This window comes from Anoplophora glabripennis, unplaced genomic scaffold (assembly GCF_000390285.2).
Source record: "Anoplophora glabripennis isolate ALB-LARVAE unplaced genomic scaffold, Agla_2.0 scaffold434, whole genome shotgun sequence".
In the NCBI taxonomy this organism is placed as follows: domain Eukaryota; kingdom Metazoa; phylum Arthropoda; class Insecta; order Coleoptera; family Cerambycidae; genus Anoplophora; species Anoplophora glabripennis.
The window spans coordinates 1-10193 of NW_019416535.1; positions in this window are offsets into that span (position 1 = coordinate 1).

The window sequence follows — 10193 nt, forward strand, 5'->3', positions numbered from 1 at the left end:
GATAATTTGAATTTTGAACTATTTAATACAAGAACTCGATAAAAACCCAACAAATATACAGTCCACTCACAAAAAAAAAAGAACAAATTGTTTACACAAAAATTTTCTATTCCGTCTTGTACGTATCAACACTAAGTATGCAGATTACGTCATTAAAATTCATTTTACATTTAACATACTTCTCTAAGTTCTTTATGGGTATAAGAATCTTGAATAATGAGTACTCATCTTTCATATAAGGCAAAAACTGGTGAGTATTAAAAAAAACTGTTCTAAAGTATTATTTCAGTATGGCTACAATCCTCTACAGTGTAGGATAGTACCGATGGTCTATCAGAAGTTACGCGAGAGCGATAAAGTAAGCCATAGAAATCCATGTGATAGACAAGGATGGCTATAATGAAGGCGTCTAATAGTCAACGCCCATTTCGCCCTTCCACAAATAAGAAGTGGATCTTATTTGTGGAAGGGNGTAGGAAAGTACCGATGGTCTATCAGAAGTTACGCGAGAGCGATAAAGTAAGCCATAGAAATCCATGTGATAGACAAGGATGGCTATAATGAAGGCGTCTAATAGTCAACGCCCATTTCGCCCTTCCACAAATAAGAAGTGGATCTTATTTGTGGAAGGGCGAAACGGGCGGTGACTATGAGAGGCCTTTATTATAGCCATCCTTCTCTATCGCATGGATTTCTATGGCTTACTTTATCGCTCTCACTTAACTTCAGATAGACCATCGGTACTTTCCTACCCGTATATGAGGTCTGTTCAGAAAATAACCGAACTTCTTGATTTATGCGCTAATAGAGATCTTTAGTGATATGCGGTTGGCAGCATTGTGTTGCGCATAACCTCCTCTGTAACCACATGTTCTTGGGTTGTTGATATCTCATTTAGTTTTCGTGAATCATATCGATGAGAACAAACTGTTTTATGAATAAACAAAGTCCGCGTCGTAATTTTACAAAAAAATTATAATAAATCCACTTTTTAGTATTGAATTGTACATCGTTTTGAAGCCACAGACTTCTCCTTTAAAACTTTTTTCGAATGATTAAGATTTATCAAAAATTATGAGTGAATTGGTCGAGCGTCGACGCAAAATATCGTTTTTTCGCCGTTCCGCTCGCGTTCCCGGGGATCTTTTGCAACCGATTTATCTCCATAAAGATGCATTTTCACAAGAAAATTTATGGAACCTTTTTCGTAGGAAATATTCCGCTCTACAACTTTTACAAGTACAACCTTTCATGATTTTGCATCGTTAACGAGATATTTCCGGAACACCGTTTTTTTCGATTTTCCAAGCCATTTTCTGATATTTTCTGTATTCTCTGGCGTGCAGAACAAATTTTTTTGAAATTACTATGAAAGAACTACATATTCCAGTAGAAATATTTAACTGAGGATGTAGTGTGATCTCGAGCCGATATTTGTGCTCGGGTAACTGGACTATTTTACATATTACGCATATTTAGGTACTATATCTCAGCTGTTTTTACAAAAATGCATTCATTGGTTAATTGCCTAAATAACTGGAACCAGATAAATTCCAAACTTAAAATAATATGTTTTTCATGTTTTCTTACATTTTACAATGCTTCACTTTCTACAAAAACACATTAACGACTTGCTAATCGGTGTCATTTCCTCAATTTGGACACAAGTTGCAAAATCGCATTCACTCCAATTATGCGAGAAATAATTAGCGTTAGTCTTACGCCTATTTGACAAAATATGTGATTGCATACCGCGCCAGCGTCTAAACGGTGATACAGATTTTTACTACACCTAAATGCAATATTTCTTTAACCATACCGCAAACAGGGTATTGCAAAATAGATAAAATAGTTGTATGGGCTCTGATTTAACAACCATTAACGCGATTTATGGATTGTCACTGAATTTTATGACTGCCGCTAAGATCATTTAGTACCGATTTTGTCGTTTCAGTTCTGTTTACATTTATCTAGGGTATTACATATTGCCAACTAGTGTATAGGAATTTGGTTAGATATAGCACAGCAACCGCAGACAAAATTTCAATAGCCGCAGATGGTTTGAATTATTTTACACACATTACTGTCTAATATTTATTCAAGAGCTACTGTGCCTTTAGTTATACCAATTACTGAAATGAATGAATTAGAATTTATACTATGTTTTCACTTATTCTTGGTTCAAGATAATATTTTTTGTTAAAATTGCAAGATCTTGGCAAAATGTTATATCTGTTTACTGTATAGGTAAAGTCTTTTCTTTCTTGCCATATTTTTCAGCTTTTTATTTTATTATTATTTCATTATACAGGGTAGCCCATCGAAAACGTACCGCAAGGCATTACAGGGTAGTAATGAACTTTTTGGCAAAATCCAAAAACAAGTAAAGTTTGCTTCTGAGGGGGACAACTTTTGGCGCAAAAAGCATAGCAAAATCTTCAACCCCCTAAGTGCGGGTTCCATCCCCCAAATTTTTTTAAATGGGAATGGGATCAAGTGGGGGGTCATTAGAAAGGGCTTTTAATTCTCTATACATCGATTCTTACTTTTTGAAAATCGATCCATTATTTTAGAAAATATGCAGCTTTGAAAATACGAACAATATTTTTGACGAGAAATGCGAAAATCGATTTAATTTTACTTCAAAACTTGCGGTATTAGCTTGGTAAATTCCTTCAAAAGAATTCGCTGTTGTTTCTTCTGATTTGCGAATTCTTTAGCCTGATTTTGGTGAGCAAAAAATTGTCCGCTTTTTGTATCGTATTTAGATAGGCCACAAGAAGTTGCTAGATAACTGTCTTGTGACTTGTAGTTGAAGAGTACCAATACTGCCGAGTCTTTTAAATTGTGGCCTATCTAAATACGAAACAAAAAGCGGACAATTTTTTCTTTTGAAGGAATTTACCAAGCTAATACCGCAAGTTTTGAAGTAAAATTAAATCGATTTTCGCATTTCTCGTCAAAAATATTGTTCGTATATTCAAAGCTGCAAATTTTCTAAAATAATGAATCGATTTTCAAAAAGTAAGAATCGATGTATAGAGAATTAAAAGCCCTTTCTAATGACCCCCCACTTGACCCCCATTCCTATTTGAAAAAATTTAGGGGATAGCACCCCCCACTTAGAAGGTTGAAAATTTTGGTATGCTTTTTGAGCCAAAAGTTGTCCCCTCAGAAACAAATTTGACCTGTTTTTGGATTTTGCCGAAAAGTTCTTTACTACCCTGTAATGCCTTGCGGTACGTTTTAGATGGGCTACCCTGTATATTTTTTATTTTACCTACTATTTATTTATTTTATTATTTAACTATTTTGTCTTTTTGCATTTGTGGTTTTGTTAAACTTTATTACGATTTAGATCGATTTATCTCTAATAGAAAGTTATGCCTACTGAGATATACAAGGTGATTTAGTCATAATGTCATTAATTTTAAAGGAAAATTGAGAAAAATTTAAAAATTTTCCTACTATTAGACATAAATAAATGGTAGTATTGACTATTATAGAAACTCATGTTTTTTCTTGGTCGCTTCAAATCATTTGAATAGAGTCTAAACTTGTGGTCTAAATTTGATCTAACTTTGGTCCAAATTTTTAGCAACTTTTAATGTAGCTATAGTTAAAAATATATATAAAACTCAGGTAGCCATAAATGACGACAGCAGTAGCTAGTTGAATCAAGTTATTTCTGGAATGACGCATTTTAGCAACATATAACAGCTGTACATTTCTTACGGTAAATAAAGTGACGTTTCATATGACATTTCTGACATTTCTACATATCTGCGTACAAAAAATGTAACAAAGAACTAAAACGTTTCGGATATATTTACCTATGTTTACTCTGTTTAGGTATTTTTATTTAAGGAATGTTCATCTTTGGCTACTTTCCTGTATAAAATTTAATTTAAACATTATACAGGCTGTTAATGATAAGTTTTGCCAAACTTTAATGGCGTATTGCAGTTTCACGAGCTCGACGGTGAACGCTTGAAAAAGTATTCCCTGTTGGACAACGTCGATTTGGAAAAGTCTGTCTCAATTAAGTCGTTCAGCTTGGTGTCATTCACTCTAACGTATGTAAAATATATATTCAATATTTGTATAATTGGATACCATATTTTTTTCCTCTCAAAATTTCTCAAAAATATTAGGTATTGAATTTATTGTTACACATTTAGCAATCAATAGAAATGTAGGTACTTAAGTATCTTCTTATTTGGTTATCTAAAGACCAGTAAATTTTACGAGTACTTTACGAGAATACTTTATTGCCACAAATTGATTGAACATTTTAAAAACGTTTAAAATTATTTAAAAAACCAGTGGCGTACGATTTTTTTTCAAAAACGGTCTCCTACTCCCCCATTAACTATGCCACTGGAGTGTATTTTAAGTTATCCATGAAAAAATAGTTCCTACTAAAAAATTGTCATCCCAAATTTTATCACTAAATATTTTTTGCCAGTGAAGTTACAGAAAAAATCATATAAATGTCTGAAACTTTTAACACCTTGTATCTCCATGGGAAAGCATCCTATCAAAAATTTTTGTGGGTCGAATGTTGAATATTTTATCGGTAGAATATGCCATTAAAGTTTGGCAAAACTTATCATAACACTCTGTATAAAAAGTAACTAAGGAACCTTCAAGTGTAGCCTATTCGCTTCTGCACACTCTGTATAGGTTCCATAGTTCGGATTTATCAAAATTTCAACAATTGAATTTCTGAAAACAATTAAAGATGTAGAATTGGTTAAATTAAAGAAAAAATATTAAATAGTAAATTCTTTTGAATGTCGCCTACAGAATTTTATGAAATTTAAAAGTTTGAACTGTACAAAAAATCCTGCATAACTGGTGCTATTCATCATTTTCTGTAACTTTTAAATTATGGATACCATCCTCAAAAAAAATTCGTATGGTTTAGGTAGGTTGATAAAATGCTGCGGCAATTGCATATTTGCCAATTCATCATTTTCTGTAACTTTTAGAATATGCGGATGCCATCCTCAAAAAAAATTCGCATGACTTAGGTGGGTTGATAAAATGGTATGGCAATAGTATATTTGTAAGTTTAGTAATCAAAGTAATGTTTATTGCGATTTTGTATCTTCTGAAATATATTTAAATACCTTTTAACATTACAGCACCTTGAAAAATTCAAATAAAAGTGAGACAGCAACAGGTGTTTCCAAGTTCGAGGCATAATGATCTTACAAGGAAGGGAGTGACTTCTCGATACATTTTTTTTTAAATAAAAATATCAAGGAAGTCTAACGGAAACTATAACGGAATGTACACCTTTTAGTTTATAGCTACAACAAGCTCTGCATACTTTTCAGATATGTATCTCTCTTTGTAAGGATTTATCCCGCCCATAATACTTTTATAATTGCCCAAGAAGTCGACCTTACCTGTTCCTTTTGATATATATTTTTCAAATCGTTGATAGGCAGGAACTTAGTTGAAAAATATACATTATGTAACAACGCTGCTGTGATTATGTAAATTTATTATTATGTGACAATGATAGCAATAACAATAATGAATAACGGTATCTACAACTTAAGTAAATTCAGAAAATTAGAAAAGAATATAGAAGTAAATGATGGTATAACTTGATGATTTTGAATCCTTTTTGAAAAACATTTAGTACAAACCACGTAAACTAATTGAAAAGTTAAATTACGAGTCTTGTGATATAATTTTTACCCCAGGTTTAATTTATTTCGTTTTCAAACCTTTAATATTCTGTCAATCAGCTAAGTAGTTCAAATGTTAGCAAACTAATGTATCTTCAGCCTTAAACTAATAATTTATTTCTAACCTCTACACACCTATATCAAGTGCCTACAAATTCTAGACTATAATATCCATTCATTCAAATAATGGCTGATGCAAATGCGTCTCGTGCTTCCCACTGAAATGATTTGCATTCAAGTGGCTACCGACAACATATTCATTACGTCGATGATGTTCACTTAGACATCAATGAATAATTCGAAGAGATAGACACGTTCTTCTTTCAGGTTCAGGTAGAGTACCGGTTTTTCGAAATAAATGATCTGAATCCTGCAATTGACATGTGTGGTCTCCTTGACCGACTGAAATTTAAAAAGAATCGGTTTTTGTCACTTCGTTGCGAAATATTTCAACGTCAATTACGCCTTTAGGAAATTTTAAAGGTATTATATAGGTTAGTTTCTTATGAATTTTTTACCATTTAGTCACTAGGAAAATAAAATAATTATAATTTAAATAAAGAATACATTAAACAATTAGCTATTTATTAGTATCTATATTAAAATGAAAAGTTGCATTATGAAATTGGATTCCACTAAATAAGTAATACAAGGGGTCGCATTTTCTTTGTCATTCTATTAATATTTGTTTCTGTAACCGTAGAACAAGCAAAAGAAAAGGTAGCGCCAGCATTATTATCCAAAATTTTCTTCGCATTTCTTCGCATTTTCTATAAAAGAGAATCTTCGACATATTCTTCAGCTACTTTGTTATTTTTCCAACCTCTAAAATGCTTCAAAGTAGTGACGTCTGATGGGTATATTTTTATAGACTTTCTGGTTTCAGGAAAGGTTTCCGAAGGTGTTCGAGTGGAACGATACATTTTCCTTGTCGACAATTATTAGAAACAGTCGGTTGGTTGTTATCTGCGGAAGCAAACTTAGATATATTTTTTGTGAGTTATGAAGGTTTATGGAGTAGAAAATTAAGGACTATAATCTTATAAACTATATAATCTTAGATAAAATCTACAGGGCGTTTAGAATACCTTAATTCAGCTATATATTTTTAAAGCGAAATTGTACTAGGTAATTTGAATTATGACCCACTTTTTACCATACACCCTGTATTTATTATTTTATAAGCTGGATTAACAACTGCTGTTTTGTCAGTAGAAAGTAAATTAATTCTTACTTCCTCTTTTCAATATGGATTTCCGTTAAATAAAAGTTATCATTGCATAGTTTATTGTTTATTATTATTTATTTTTTCATGTTTATTGCATCAATCAAATTGTATATTTTAGTAAAACGACAAATTTCGCTTGTGCCTTGAATTGTGCAAATCAAGAAGAAAGAGTACTTGATGAAATGAGCCTTTAAATGGAAATGCAGACAGCAGCATTGATTTTGTAAGTTACACTGTAAAATAAATTTCACTCAAATTCACTCAATTTTACTCAATAATGAATCAATTTCTGTCCACACCCGATTGGGTGAAATTTTCACTCTATTAGTACGAGTACAACTACAACTAAAATTTTATGAACTTTCAAGTGACTTTTGAATCTATTCTGAGTATGTAAAACCAAATAAGAGTAGACTTTTTTCTCTAATATGATTTAAATTTAACTATTATTGAGTAATTTTGTACTATGAAAATTTACAAGGGGGGCGGCCGGCGCCACACAGTAAGTATAGGTAACAATTTAACTGTCCGTTTATTTAACCAAATATTAATCGAGACTCAATATATTATTGTTTTTAATTATTGTACTGCATTTAAACATAATTTTCACTAAGATATCCTAATTAACGGATACTTGCCCAGCACTACACGACATACACACGCCAAGAGAATACCTATGGGGACGATGGGAATAGACAAAGACAACGCACGACAACCATAGAATGGGGTGAGGTTACTCAATAATGAAGACATTTATTCCGATTTAGTTACAAATGCACCAAATACGAGTTTATCTTCAGAATTTATTTAACGGGTACCTACAGGTGTTCCTTTAAGTACTCTACAAATGGGTAACCTTTTTATTATCAATTTTACGAAAAAGGTATTCTTTATAAAAAGTTCTGCTTTTTGAAAAATTGGTAGGTATTAAACTTCTCAAACTTGAGATAGCATAATAATATGGGTGGCCAAAAATTAAAAAAAGAACAAATTTGTCAAGGGGGAAGTACAATTAATTTTTATTTTAGGGTGAAAACAAAGTCTCATATTCACGTTGATTTTCCATTTTTGGCCACCCTGTATATGCTATCTCAAATGTGAAAAATTTAATACCATTTTTTCAAAAAGCATAACTTTTTATAAAGAATACCTTTTTTGTAAAATTGATTTGAGTGAAAGTACTCAATTTTAGTTCAAATATTATCACAAATGAGTAAAATGCTCGATAATAAGTGAAAATGTACTCAATAATTTGTCTCAATGAATTCACTTCGTCGTTGTTTTCACTTACACCAATTTTTTTACAGTGTACGCTGTCGCAACAGGTAACCCATACTATGCAAAATCTAGGGAAATATTTTGAAAATGCCAGTGTCACGAATATTTTACAAAATATTTCAGAAACTGTACTCTTTATTCGAATATTTCAAAATTCAATTCAATTACCAATAGGTGATTTTTTGTCACCGATAAAACCATAGCTATGTAATTTTAACAGCGATGAAATTTAATAGATTCCAGTTTTGTCACTATAATATAATGACGTGGTTGATAATAAATTTATCAAAATATGACATTTATTGGTTATAAAGTGAACAAAATATTATTCTCTCTGGTGGAAACTACAATATATCTTAACAATAGTTATTTCAATGGACATACACACTTTGCTCCTTTCAAATTAAAACTAATTTGTCCTCTTACGGCTGAAACAAGTTTTTCATCAGCGTCGATTGCGCTGCCTGCTTAAGATGTTCATTTTCTCGCGGGGCTACTTATGATGACTTTCATCTTTCTTGAAAATGAGTTATTACAAATATGGTTCGAGAAGTGCGACACATGTCTAATGGACGTTAGAATCTCAAACGCGATCGGCGAGAATGGAAAACATATCATAGAAATTGGCTTGGAGAAAATAACTGGATTTGTATGAAGTATGTCTGAAAGTGTACCCGCATCAGTAAAGCAAATAAAATAAAACATATGTATGTGCATTTTTCAGGTTTGTGAAATTTATCGGAATCGGGAAGAAATCAGTATTAGAAATTGCTAATACAAAACTATTTGGAAATAAAAATATTGCTGCCACTAATTAATTCTATAAATGTATCGATAAAAACATTGTAAATATTAATGAACAGTTTACTGCTGCAGATCTGTTACAGATAATTCCTTTTCAATGATTCATTCAATCACAGTGGCGACGTATCATTAGACTAGTTGTGTAAATTAAACCAATCGGTAACCTTTATAGATATGTACTTATTACAACATATCTGTTATACGGTGTTATTAATATGGGTGTGGAGAAATGACAAGATTGTATTGTAAAATTTCTGCTAACTAGACATTTAGTCATACGTACCTATTTCATTATTTCAAGTTACATTTATATAACTGATTTTAGACTTTGGTTTTTTAATATCGTATTATTATTTAATACACACGGTTACACTACGGGGTGCGGAAAAAGTTTTGTTAATTTCTTGAAATACTTGAACAATACTGTATAAACAAATGAATCTACAGAACTAAACGAATAACATTATTAATTCAATAACAATAAATTAAAGAAAAACATTTCCTTTTCAAAAGCCGAATCGTTGACTGGGCCTAATGTGCCGATGGAGATTTTTTATAGTTTGTGAGATAGAGGTTTTTTCTATTTTTGTTGTTATTCTAATATATACAGGGTGTCGTGCTTAAATGTGATACAAGCCTGTAGCTTCTTTGTTTTTTGACCGATTTCAATTTTTTTTTTTAATGTATGATAAAAAACTATCTAACTGTAATGCTGCTGTTGTTATTAATGCAATCACGGCTAACTAGGACGCGTTTTTTTGACGTCAAACAGCTAATTTTTATTAGCGATTTAAAAAAAAAAACAGATTCCGTATTCTCATTCAGCATTCCTTAAAATGCCTTATCACCAAGTTTCATCAAATTCGATACATCTTCAGACGAGCACTAGTTGGCCGTGCATTGCTTTAATAAAAACAACAATATCACAGTCAGATAGAGTTTTTTTACTCTACATTTCATAAAAAAAAGAAAAAGAAGTTACGGACTTGTATTACATTTCGCGACATCATGAAGTGCTCGACTGAAGATGTATCGATTTTGATGAAACTTGGTGGTAAGACTTTTTAAGGGATGTTGAATGAGAATACGTAATCTGTTTTTTTGGAAAAAAAATCGCTAATACCAATCAGCTGTTTTGATGTCAAGAAAACGCGTCCTAGTTGGCCGTGAATTACATT